General features: G+C 39.8%; 1 protein-coding gene across 17 annotated transcripts in view; it reads left to right on the top strand.

The window, feature by feature from the left end:
• Positions 1 to 12325, top strand: part of LOC144930879 (uncharacterized) — a 58313-nt gene that overhangs the window by 26576 nt on the left and 19412 nt on the right. For 10 of the 17 annotated variants that reach the window (XR_013636338.1, XR_013636336.1, XR_013636337.1 and 7 more), the window contains exon 3: positions 8210 to 8556. The exons of 6 other annotated variants lie outside the window; for them this stretch is intronic. The gene's annotated coding sequence lies outside the window, so the exon portion shown is untranslated. The remainder of the gene's footprint in view (positions 1 to 8209; positions 8557 to 12325) is intronic. One more of the 17 variants, XM_078854377.1, reaches the window with a different exon arrangement.

Here is a 12325-nt window from a genome sequence, read left to right as displayed (position 1 = left end):
GTGGTGTTACACCAGTGTGAAATGGGTATGGATCAGAATCAAGACCATTTAATTCAGAGTATATCAGTATCCTCTTTTGACCTCTTCAACTGTTTTTCTCTTTGGAAAGGTGATAATTGAAAGACAAATATTAAAACAAATCCAACAGACCTCAGCGATGTAGACATGATCAGGGCTCTACTGATGTTTCCTTGGTATTACTTGGAGCACTTAGCATGAATAAAGTTCTGTTGTCCCAACAATGTCTATTTTTACAAATAATATCGTGTCTCTGAATACCTTTTTTAATTAGAAATGGTCCCAAGTGGTATATAGTTCAGTCCTGGATCCAAACTTCCCCGAAGTCTGGAAATGTTCAGATCCAAGGATTTGTTTTGAAGCCATCTGATCTTTAAATTTAAAAGCACTGGATGGTATATTAATTGTATCATCTGGCATTAATCTGGCACATTGGAAAGAACTGCTTTGACACAAGTGTTGCAGTGCTTTCCCCCATGTTTTGGAATTTTTCTGTGGCAAAGTTGGCTTTCCTGGTGTGATTCTGAAGCCTCCCCACCCAGCCCAAATCTCCTGCTCTTCATCTTCCTCTTCCCCCAACAGCTGGTACATAGCTGCTTCACTGCATGTAGTTTCTCTTTATGGCTGGCTAGCCCACCTGTAGCTGTGCTCTTTGCCAGCTGGCCTGCAAACTTTCTGGGTCCAGTGAGAATTTCTGATTTGCAGGTTTTTAGTTTCCCAATAAAAAATAATAATAAAAATTGCGGAAAGTAGATACTTTGTTATAATTTTCATTTAGTTGAAAACCCAATTTTCTGTTGAAAAGAATCATAGAATATCAGGGTTGGAAGAGACCTCAGGAGGTCATCTAGTCCAACCTCCTGCTCAAAGTAGGACCAATCCCCAATTTTTGCCCCAGATCCCTAAATGGCCCCCTTAAGGATTGAACTCACAACCCTGGGTTTAGTAAGCCAATGTTCAAACCACTGAGTTATCCTTCCCTCCCCATTTCAGTAGAAAATTTTTGACTAAACTTAATTATGACCTATCCCAAAAATGTGCTTAATTCTAATCAAGATATTTAACATGATGCAGATGCTGGGGTAACAAATGGGCTATATTCACCGCTGGTCTATATAGTGTCATATCAAACACTCACATATCACCAAATAGATTATATGAAGTAAGGTTTATCATTCACAGGAATGGTTTTCAAATCTTACTGAATATGATATTTATTAGAGACTTTTCTACAGTGGAGAATGCTGTACCAGAACATAATACAAAAATCACCTCTATCATGTGAAATGTGCAATCATAATAAGCAGATATTTAACTCATAGTGTTCTCTTGGGCTCACAATTCCAATCAGAGGCTTAGAAGGTGTAATTGCTTCATCTGCAGATATACTGGGGCTGGCTGCAAAGCTGGTTTTGTGGAACAGGAAATATTTATGCCTGGATAGTAAATGCAGGTCAGTGTTTGTTTTGTGATAAATATATACAGGACAAGCCAAAAAATTCAATGGCAGAAGGGTCATATATTGGGAATATCAGAAGAAAACTTTAAACCAAGTAAAATACATACATATGCTGCCTCTCCTACCCACCCCATGATTAACTTTCTTGCAGAATGGTATAAAATTGCATCTCCTCTGAGGGAACTTTGGGAGAGACTGGGCTTTTCTGGAAATCCTCTGACGGATAGAGGGAATGGTCCCTGCATGCCTCCATGCACAAAAACTGCAATTGTACTCTGCTGTTGCATGGGAATGGGAAAAAAGTATCTTTGTGACTGCCTCCTTAATCTTCCTGTAAGGGCTTGGGACAATCCAGCCTGAAGGAAGTGCCCAATACCAAACTTAAATCAAAATCCCATTTCTGGAATAGCTGTTTTCTTTTTTACTGACTAGTGATGTGATGTATCATTATTCATGAGTATTTTCAGGAAGAGACAGATGGATGAACTCTCATTTTCTATGGAAGGTTTCTTATGGAGCTAGCATTACCATGCCATGATGAGATAAGATGATACCGCAGGAAATTCAAGATGGAAAAGGGCCAGAGCCAGGTCACTGCAGAGCTGAAATCTGTCAATCTAAATTTCAGTTTAAGAGGCCCTCATTTAAGACAAATTCTTCCATTCAGAAGAATTCTTTCAAAGGCACTAACTCTTAAATGAGGCTTAATAATCTTTGGTTTGTCAATAACCAGGGGTAGAACCTAAATGCATGCTTAATAGGACTGCAGCTGCACTCTGTCAGCCATTTGTATTTGTAGCTGGAGATAAATGTGTACATTTTTCTTTTTTGTTTTGTTATCATAGGTTATGGGCCTTTTATAGGAATGGGTGAGTGATGTTCTGTAGCCTGTGATGTGCTAGGGGACAGACTAGATGTTCATGATGCTCTTTTCTGGCCTTAAAGTCTGAGTTTTTTTCTTGGAGCCAGCATTGCAAGGAATATATTAAGTAACAGCACAGGAAACTCAGGGTGGACAAGGGCCAATGCACCAGTTCACGGCAGAGTTGAAAGTTTGTCAGACTCCATTTATATATCCAAAATCTTTTAATGAAAATCAGTTATCTAAGAAAAATCATATCCAGTGGCAATAAAAGAGATGGCATGTCAGCATATATCAGGTCGCTAATTGCTAACACACCAATGAAATCCTTTCCTAGGGATTGTGCATGGGTATGTGTTTGAGCCCCTTTGTGTGAAGGAATGAGGAGAACCCATAATCTGAGGAGCCATAACAATGAAAAGTTTAGAAAACGAAAAGTAGAACATAGGAATTAAAAAAGAGAAGAGATGATTGTAAAGAAGAAATAAACAACATACAAAGAGAAGCAGAGAAAAACAGAGAAAGTAGAACAGTTTATCAGAATAAGATGCCAGAAATCCTTGCACCCACCTAAATAGAAGATATTTCATTACATAAGGTATTTACATGACATGCTCACATAGGCCCCAGGCAACTGTTTCCATGAAAATCCCCTGTTCAAGTCAATGGGGTCTGCCCAAGCAGGGAAAGTTGCTGGATCAATACCATAAATATGCTGTGAAAATAAATATGGACTTTGTGGGCTTGGTCCTTCAAAGTGCTGGGTACTCTCAACTCCTATTGACTTCCAGGTCAGTATCTAATGTATGAATGAGAGTTAATGCATCAATGGAGTTGCAATACATGGATCAATGGAAAGTGATGCATTAGGAGGAGCTGAGAGAGCTCAGCATCTTGGAAGATCAGGTCATATATATTCATTTTTATTAATTTAACAGTATTGAACATATATTGTTAAACACATATACACAAGCTGGTAGTAAGAAAGTGAAGGGCATAAATTTAAATTCTGAAATTGCAAAACATTTCTGAAATAGTATTACAGAAAAATTATCAGAACTTTGCTTTATGATGCCATCATATTAATAACTTTGTCCCAAATGCATCATGGTGCAACATTTCAAATAATACTGAATTATGGATTAAGTAGACCAACAATGTGTATGCAATGATTATTGCATATAGGAAGTAGGCATTTTGAAGCAACATAATCAAACCTCCCATGCACTGTATTGAATATTTACCTTATAGAAACCCAGGACTGTGGAATGTCAGCAACAATGATATGATACAAAATAATTAGCTTGTTTTGAGTGCTTAAAACATCATTAATTTGTTCTGAAGTCTCTAATTAAGCTAATCCAAGTTTATAATGCATTAGCAGCAGCACTTTATGTGGAAGTTACTTCTTACAATTAAAAGGACTTTTTCAAAATGTAAAACTGCTCAAAATCAGAAGTAGAATACTGGAGGTTGGGATTATGAACACTACAAATAAAAGAACTGAATCCACCAAGGATGATAATTGATTTGTTCCTTAGTTCCCATATGTAATTTGTCCAAATGAGGTTTGCAGCATTCTGCTGGCCCATGTGAATGTTTGAAGGTTCTGGTGACCCATCTCTCCTTTTCTGGTTTGAAAAGCTACGACAATCCGTCACCTTCATCTACTTAGGAGATCCTGTTATAGCATTATCCAGTTATTCACTAAAATGTGTAAAGGTCTCCTGACTCAGACTACAATAGATGAAAAAATGATTTTTGGTTTGATGTTGGACTTTAGTGGGAAAAAAAGAACTGATGATAGTATAAAGCTGACATAGAACAAAGTATAAAGCCTGAAATCTAGAATACGATTAGTCTTGACCCTCTGTCCACCATGAAGAAAGCAATGAAAAAGTGGAGAAGAGAGATTTTGGCTAAAAAAAAAAAAGTAGAAGTTTATACCTAACACGTTCCTTTTTTCACTATGTGCAAAGTTATTGCTTTTGCCAACTTTGTGTCTTGTTTGCAAACTTAACCAGTGAGAGTGAGATGTGATTAATCTTTAGTTGCAAAGCTTGAAGGACATTAAGGAATAATTTCATGAGTTTGCAATAATAATGGAATAAGCATAAGTGGAAAACTATATGGTGATGTGGAAAATAAAATATTCCCTCTCCCAGTTGAAATGAGCAATAGATCAAAACAAATACTGAAAATTCAGTCAATGAAGGCTGTGAAGAGAGATCAAAATGAACTGGGGAAGACTGGGTCCTGGTGCCTGGCACCCTTTAACTTATTAAAGGCAAGGATTTACAAATTTTGTAGACACAGAGAAGTGAACGTGGTATTTAAGAACTATGTAGAAGCCTCTGCATCCAACTACTTCATACTCAAGAACAAAAATAGGAAAAGATGGCATAAAAGGTCAATAAAGCTACCTCAGGTCAACAATATCTGCACTGAGTAATGAGCTACAAGATCTGTTACAGAACTATTTATAGCTGTAACCAGCTAAAATGTGTGGTTGCTATAATAACTACCACATCATGTAGCATTCTTTCTGTTACACACAGCAGCTCTTTCACAGGTAGAACAGGTATCAGTATTTCGTGTACACTTCCCACAAGCGCTATTTACTTTGTTGTAAAGAGCAAAATATACCTGGTATGTAAAAAAGAATTCCTTTAACCTGCAAACCTCATTTAATAGATCAATGAAACTTGGAGATGGGGAAAATGGGAGATGTGAGAACAGCTGTCATGTATGCACCATGACAATTCTCTTTCAAGCTCATTTTTTTTCATGGGGGCTACAAACATGACTTCTATAAACATTTTATTTGAGATGAATTTGAATGAATCCCATTTTTTAATCTATACAAAATGAAGAAAAAAAATCCTTTATATAACATTATAGTGTACTGGGAAAAATGTTAGCAAATATACTACCCGCTAACTCAACAATTTTGTTACCCACATATTGTACTGAGAGTCAAGTCTTCTGAGTTAGTGACTAACAGGTTTTGCTGGTGGGAACTCATGTTAGCATTGCAGAACCTACACCGCTAAGGGAGAGATTTAGCTCCCATTGAATCCAGTGGAAGGACTCACATTGACTTCAGTAGGGGATGGATCAGGCTTTAAGAGAGAGATGACCCCATGCATCAACAACAGAACTGTCAGCTAAGTTCCAGAATCTTTATTGCTAATGATACAAGAGACAGAAAGAGCACTGGCTGGCTTTCAGATATAATGCTAAGTTCATAATTAGGCGTGCACACCACCACCAATGCATTTTATCTGTAAACTGAGCAGAGTTAATTTGGATATGCCGGGGTGGAAGTACACATGAAATTCTGCAATGCTATTTGTGCAGAGTCACTTTTCAGAACAGAACCACACTTTAAGGGACTCTTGGAAGCAGAGAATCTTCTAACAGGTGCTCAGAGTTATGGATCAGTCCCTGACTGGGGAACACACCTCCATTAACTCTCAGTTTCTTAGATTGTTATTATTATTCATAGACAAAGGCAGAAAGGGGCAGAAACTGGGAGGTATCTCCCCTGCTGGGTATTCTTGTGTGTGGAAGTCATCAGCAGACACAGAGCTGGCATAACTGATTCCTACACTACCTGCCCCTGATAGGCCCTGTCATAGGGGACATGTCATGGGCAGAGTGGGGCATGTGTGAAAAGAAGTTGGAAAAGAAGGGGCTGGGGAAAAGAAAAGAAGTTGGCCAGAGGCATCTCTACACCCCAGCAATCCCTGGATGCCCTGAAATCATTGACAGTTAATGTAGTTCAGAGCAACCTTGAGGCTGCTGTACTTTACACCATGGACCAGACTGGCAGCTGGAAGGCCCCAGGGTGCCAGGGGGAGGAGGTGGCATAAAAGTGGTTTAAAGCCACCTTTGGCCCTCTGGCTTGGTCAGACCAGAGATATTTATTCATTCCACATATTGACCACTGGTAGAGAAATGACATCTGACTTCAAAGACCCATGTTGAATTCTAATATTTTATTAAAAATGTTTTTCATATTGAGGGAGTTGCTGAACCACTTTTTGCCATCGAATAGGGTAGATCCATCTTTCTTCATACATTTTCCAGATGTCAGCTTCCACACAGTAACTTGCAGCTCATAGTGATCAAAATACAATTACGTAACTGATGTGTTCTATTTAAAATTGAAAGAGATACTTTTTAGTTGTAGTAGGACAATCTGGAGATAGGCGGAAGGGATATTATTTGGTAGCCATAGCCCCACAGGATTAGAGGTATGAAATATACAAGGACTCAAGGGTGTGATTATCTCAGGATAATACACCCTATAGGATTTTAAATTGCATCCACAGCAATCAAACCTGTTACCATAGCATTTATCTTAATGCACAGATAAATTTGTAGTCCTTGTTCATATAGCTCATCCTCTGGAGGCACTAATATGATTTCCTTTAAAACTCAAGTTAATGAGAAAATAATATAAGCAATATAAGCAAAATTTTTTCATTGTCACTGTCATCATCTCTAATACAGCCAGAGGGTTCTCTGAAAATATAAGTTGGATTTATTTTATGTACTGCAAAACCTTTAACAATCTTTCTTTACACCAAGCTTCTGATTTCAGCCTAAAGCCAAAAAAACCCCTTACTGTCTAAACAGATTTCTACATCAGTATATCATCCATAAGCCTTACCTTATCCCTAATAGGAAACTTAAAATTGTAGCTCTTAAAAACTTCACCTTGGCAAAATACATTCTCATTTTATTGGCTTTTCTGGGCTGAAATCACTGATGAGATACTGTATGTGACCAGGAAATAGGGATTGCATATCAGCTGCTGAATGTAGTGAACTGTGTAATGAAGCCATGCTTGTTTACTTTTCTTTGTGTATAGCGCTGCCATGAATCTCCAGACATTTTCAGCTGTTCGGTGATTGCTCTTTACTTTGTCGTTTATTCTAAATCCTTTGGAACAATAGGTGAACTTCATTCTCATGGAATTTCACTTGACTTCCTTTTCATGTAAATGCATGATGTTGACATAAGTGGGTCTGATAGGAGTTGGCATCACTCAACAGTGATAAATTTCACCTGGGAAATAGCTTATTTTTTTAAAAAATATATACATTAAACAAGCAGCTATAGGGATTTTGGCTCCTGACATTCCAAGCTCCATTAACATTGCACTTCTCTAGCTCTACGTGATTGGCTTGGGCATATACAGTAACACAAGACTTTTTATTGCATTCCCACTGGAGCGTGGCAACAGCAATGAAACAAGTACCCTAGAAGGTGTGTAGGGCGGGAAGGTAGAATTAGTCTCTGCCCCTCACTGCCCCGTGTGGAAGTTAAGGGAGTGGTATCTCTTTGCCCATCCTTTACATGAGCAGTTTAAAGCTTCTTGTCCCTGCTGCCTCTTTTCGTACTTAGCTAAAGTCCAGGTAAAATCTAGCCTTCAGTTTGTTCCTACTCATTCTAGAGTAACATTATGAGCTGAGTGAAACCTTGTTATGGGTTGACTTCAAACTCCATTGAGACAGATAGATGTGAACTCACCCTTCAGTTAACATAACTGTAAGCATAAGCTCCTACTTAAGACAAAAAGGAGTATGTTAACCCACTAAGGAGCTTTTGCTGAGTATTGGGGGTGTGTGTGTTTGTGTGTGTGTGTGAGAGAGAGAGATTGAGAGAGAGAGAGGGCAGAATGGACAAAACTGGGAAAGCCAAAGAGAGAGATGCAACCTGAAGCAGCAGCTAAAATCATGGTGGCTGAAGCTGGAAGAAATACGGGGAGAGGTTTTGGGTCAAGGATGCAGGCTGAAAGGAGTGCTCTTGGTGCTCTGAACACTTGTTGCTGTTGTCTGATTCCTTGATTCTGTGTGCAGAAACCTAGACCATGCAAGGTGGAGAAAGGTGCCCACTGCATAGTCCTAAGAGTAAGCATCAGGCACAACTACAGTACTAGTGCTATTTGGAGCTCAGGGACTGAGCAGAGCCGTTGGCCATTATCTTTGAAAACTCATGGCGATCGGGGAGGTCCCGGATGACTGGAAAAAGGCTAATGTAGTGCCCATCTTTAAAAAAGGGAAGGAGGATGATCTGGAGAACTACAGGCCAGTCAACCTCACCTCAGTCCCTGGAAAAATCATGGAGCAGGTCCTCAAGGAATCAATTCGGAAGCACTCAGAGGAGAGGAAAGTGATCAGGAACGGTCAGCATGGATTCACCAAGGGTAAGTCATGTCTGACTAATCTAATTACCTTCTATGATGAGATAACTGGCTCTGTGGTTGAGGGGGAAGCAGTGGACGTGTTGTTCCTTGACTTTAGCAAAGCTTTTGACACTGTCTCCCACAGTATTCTTGCCAGCAAGTTAAAGAAGTATGGGCTAGATGAATGGACTATAAGGTGGATAGAAAGCTAGCTAGATTGTCGGGCTCCACGGATAGTGATCAATGGCTCCATGTCTAGTTGGCAGCCGGTAACAAGTGAAGTGCCCCAGGGGTCGGTCCTGGGGTCGGTTTTGTCCAATATCTTCATTAATGATCTGGAGGATGGTGTGGATTGCACCCTCAGCAAGTTTGCAGATGACACTAAACTGAGAGGAGAGGTAGATATGCTGGAGGGTAGGGATAGGATACAGAGGGACCTAGACAAATTGGAGGATTGGGCCAAAAGAAATCTGATGAGGTTCAACAAGGACAAGTGCAGAGTGCTGCACTTAGGACAGAAGAATCCCATGCACCGCTACAGACTAGGGACCGAATGGCTAGGCAGCAGTTCTGTAGAAAAGGACCTTGGGGTTACAGTGGACGAGAAGCTGGATATGAGTCAACAGTGTGCTCTTGTTGCCAAGAAGGCCAATGGCATTTTGGGATGTATAAGTAGGGGCATTGCCAGCAGATCGAGGGACGTGATCGTTCCCCTCTATTTGACATTGGTGAGGCCTCATCTGGAGTACTGTATCCAGTTTTGGGCCCCACACTACAAGAAGGATGTGAAAAAATTGGAAAGCATCCAGTGGAGGGCAACAAAAATGATTAGGGGACTGGAACACATGACTAAGAGACTGAGGGAACTGGGATTGTTTAGTTTGCAGAAGAGAAGACTGAGGGGGGATTTGATAGTTGCTTTCAACTACCTGAAAGGGGGTTCCAAAGAGGATGGATCTAGACTGTTCTTAGTGGTAGCAGATGACAGAACGAGGAGTAATGGTCTCAAGTTGCAGTGGGGGAGGTTTAGGTTGGATATTAGGAAAAACTTTTCACTAGGAGGGTGGTGAAGCACTGGAATGTGTTACCTAGGGAGGTGGTGGAATCTCCTTCCTTTGAAGTTTTTAAGATCAGGTTTGATAAAGCCCTGGCTGGGATGATTTAGTGGGTGTTGGTCCTGCTTTGAGCAGGGGGTTGGACTAGATGATCTCCTGAGGTCCCTTCCAACCCTGATATTCTATGATTCTATGATTGATTCTGTGACTGCTCCTTCCCTACTCCCAGGCATGGAGGGACAAGGAGGAGGCTGGGTCACAGCTCTACCCACTCATGCACCAGCCAGCAGAGCTGGCCAACTGTAGGAAGTGGAGAAAATGTACTTCCTGAACAGGTGGAGCAGTAGGCACCTTGCCTCTGCCTTCTGGAGCTCCGGGGTGCACATTCAGGTGTACGGAGAAAGACTCCTGATACTTCTCTGTGGATTGTGCAGCTCTCCACTGCCCCCAGTGCAGGGCTGTGACTTGCAGGCATGTCTGAGGACATAGAACTCCTGCTCCCACTGAAGTGTAACCTGTTGACTTTGATGGGAACTCAAGAATGAAGTGAGCCTGGAATGAATGGTTCAGAAAAATGTTTCATTTTTAAACCACTGAGAAATGTAAAGATGAATGGTCTCTAATACCAAGAGAAACAAGAATGTAAAGCTGCAATCGTGTGTGTTTAAAACAGAAATACATTGTGACTGGGCTAACTAAGATTTAGATAATCTAGGAAACAGGCTGCGAATATTAAAAGGCCAGCACAGAGGATTTAATAAAAGGCCAAACTTAATGATTTCTCCAATTCCTAAAGGCCCTGATGAACTAACCAGCTTTCCTGGCCACTTCACTGCCACCAGATTGCCTTACTGCTGCTAACCCTTGCAATGCTAAACATCCTGTTTTGCAGCAGCATTTTTGCTAATACCATGTATTTGACACAGTTGGAATCAGACACCGCCTGTACCTTTGGGATCTGATTGGGAAACCCATTCAAATTTTCCTTCTGACAGATTTACTTTGAATGAGTTTATCCCAAAGGCAATTTGGAATGTAAGAATTATATTTGGAAAAATCTCAAGGGGTCAGATTATGGAGTTTTAATCATAATGCTGGACTCCTACAGAAAAGCAGTACTTGAGCTACTTTGTACAAGTACAGGACAAATATATTACCAGGATTTTTTTAAATTCTGCTTGGTGTGGAAGAATTTTCAAAACCTGGCCATAAAATGGAACCTGAATTCAATCTTTATATTTTATCGAATCTATCTACCAACCCCATCTAATGTGTGCATTTCTAGTGAACCCATGACTGTAGTAACTGGTCTTATGTAAAGATGGAGAGGGATTGGAATAGAAATAGCCCCTAAAAGTAAGTACATACAATTATAAAGATTAGAAATTAAATAAAGATCTTTTAGGTTACCCAATCCATCTATCTATAGCTGTATGAGTGTATCCCACAGTATATTTTCTAATTCTTTGCCGATGCTTCTAGCATTTAAGGAATGTCTACCTTGCAATAAAAAAAGACATGCAGCATGGTTGTGGCTGTACAAAGTCAGCTGACCCGGGTTTGTAGAGCTCGAGCTGAGGGGCTAAACACTGCAGCATAGAGGCTTGGGCTTGGGCTGGGGCTCTGAAATTGTCAGCCTGGGCTGCAGCCTGAGCCCAAATGTCTATGCTGCAATTTTTAGCCCTGCAGCCTGAGCCCCAGGAGTCTGAGTCAGCTGAACAAGGCTCTGAACTTGGTGCTGCGGGTTTTTTATTGCAACATATCCAAAGATGTCAAATGATACAGCTTCTAATATTTCCCTTAGGAGGCTATTGTAGTCTAACTGTGTAGATATTCTCTCCATTGGGAAATATTTTTTTCTTAATATTCAACTGTATTTTCCCTTTAATCCCACTAATCCTAGTTATACTTCTGTGTAGCACCCAGACAATTCCTCCTCTCCATTGTGCTGGCTCTTCAGATACTGCTAGACCAATATCATGTCCTCTCCTCATGGTAGTTTAGCCAAGTTACACATATTTTACATGATTCACTCTTTTTATCTCACATAATAGATGAATCCTTTAAACCCATGGATCATTGCTCCTGAGCTTCCATCAGTCCCATACAGTGTGCTTATATGTTACGTTTTGGTATTGCGTCACCCAGAACTGAACACAATATTCTAGGTATGGTGTCATCAGAAAAAATACGATATAGCTAGGGTTGGCAGAATTAGATTTTTATTTTTTTGTTAACTTAGATGGATAATATCAATGTTTATTTTTAAGCTTTTCATAAATTTAAATTTTCACAGTGCACAAAATGATGGATTTTGAAGCTTTTTAAAAATTATTTTTAGCCATTTACATTTTCACAGTTGTGGGAAATTCTGAGTGGGGGGTGTCAGACTATTGGGAATGGCGGTGTCAGTAATTATGTAATGACAGTAGATGTTAAGATTCAAAAAGTTTGACGACACAAATAGTCAACATTACATGTCAAAATATAAAAAGTAAATATCCTTAAATCACACTCTAATTATTTCTCAAGCAGTATTTTTCTTACTTTGCCTAGCTGTAAACTTCAATTATCATTGGTGGAACTATTTTTTTCATCAGCTTGTTTCTACAGTGAAATCTACATTTATTGACATTTAACAATAAAAATCGAATCCATCCAAGACTATGTATAGACAGGGACTGTCGCTGGAATTGTATGAAAACTTACTTGCTCTCCCCCCAATCCCTTTTTCT

The sequence above is a fragment of the Lepidochelys kempii genome, chromosome 9 (assembly GCF_965140285.1).
Source record: "Lepidochelys kempii isolate rLepKem1 chromosome 9, rLepKem1.hap1, whole genome shotgun sequence".
Taxonomy (NCBI): Eukaryota; Metazoa; Chordata; order Testudines; family Cheloniidae; genus Lepidochelys; species Lepidochelys kempii.
Note: the sequence above shows the minus strand (reverse complement) of the source record. Positions and strands in the feature narration are given on the sequence as shown.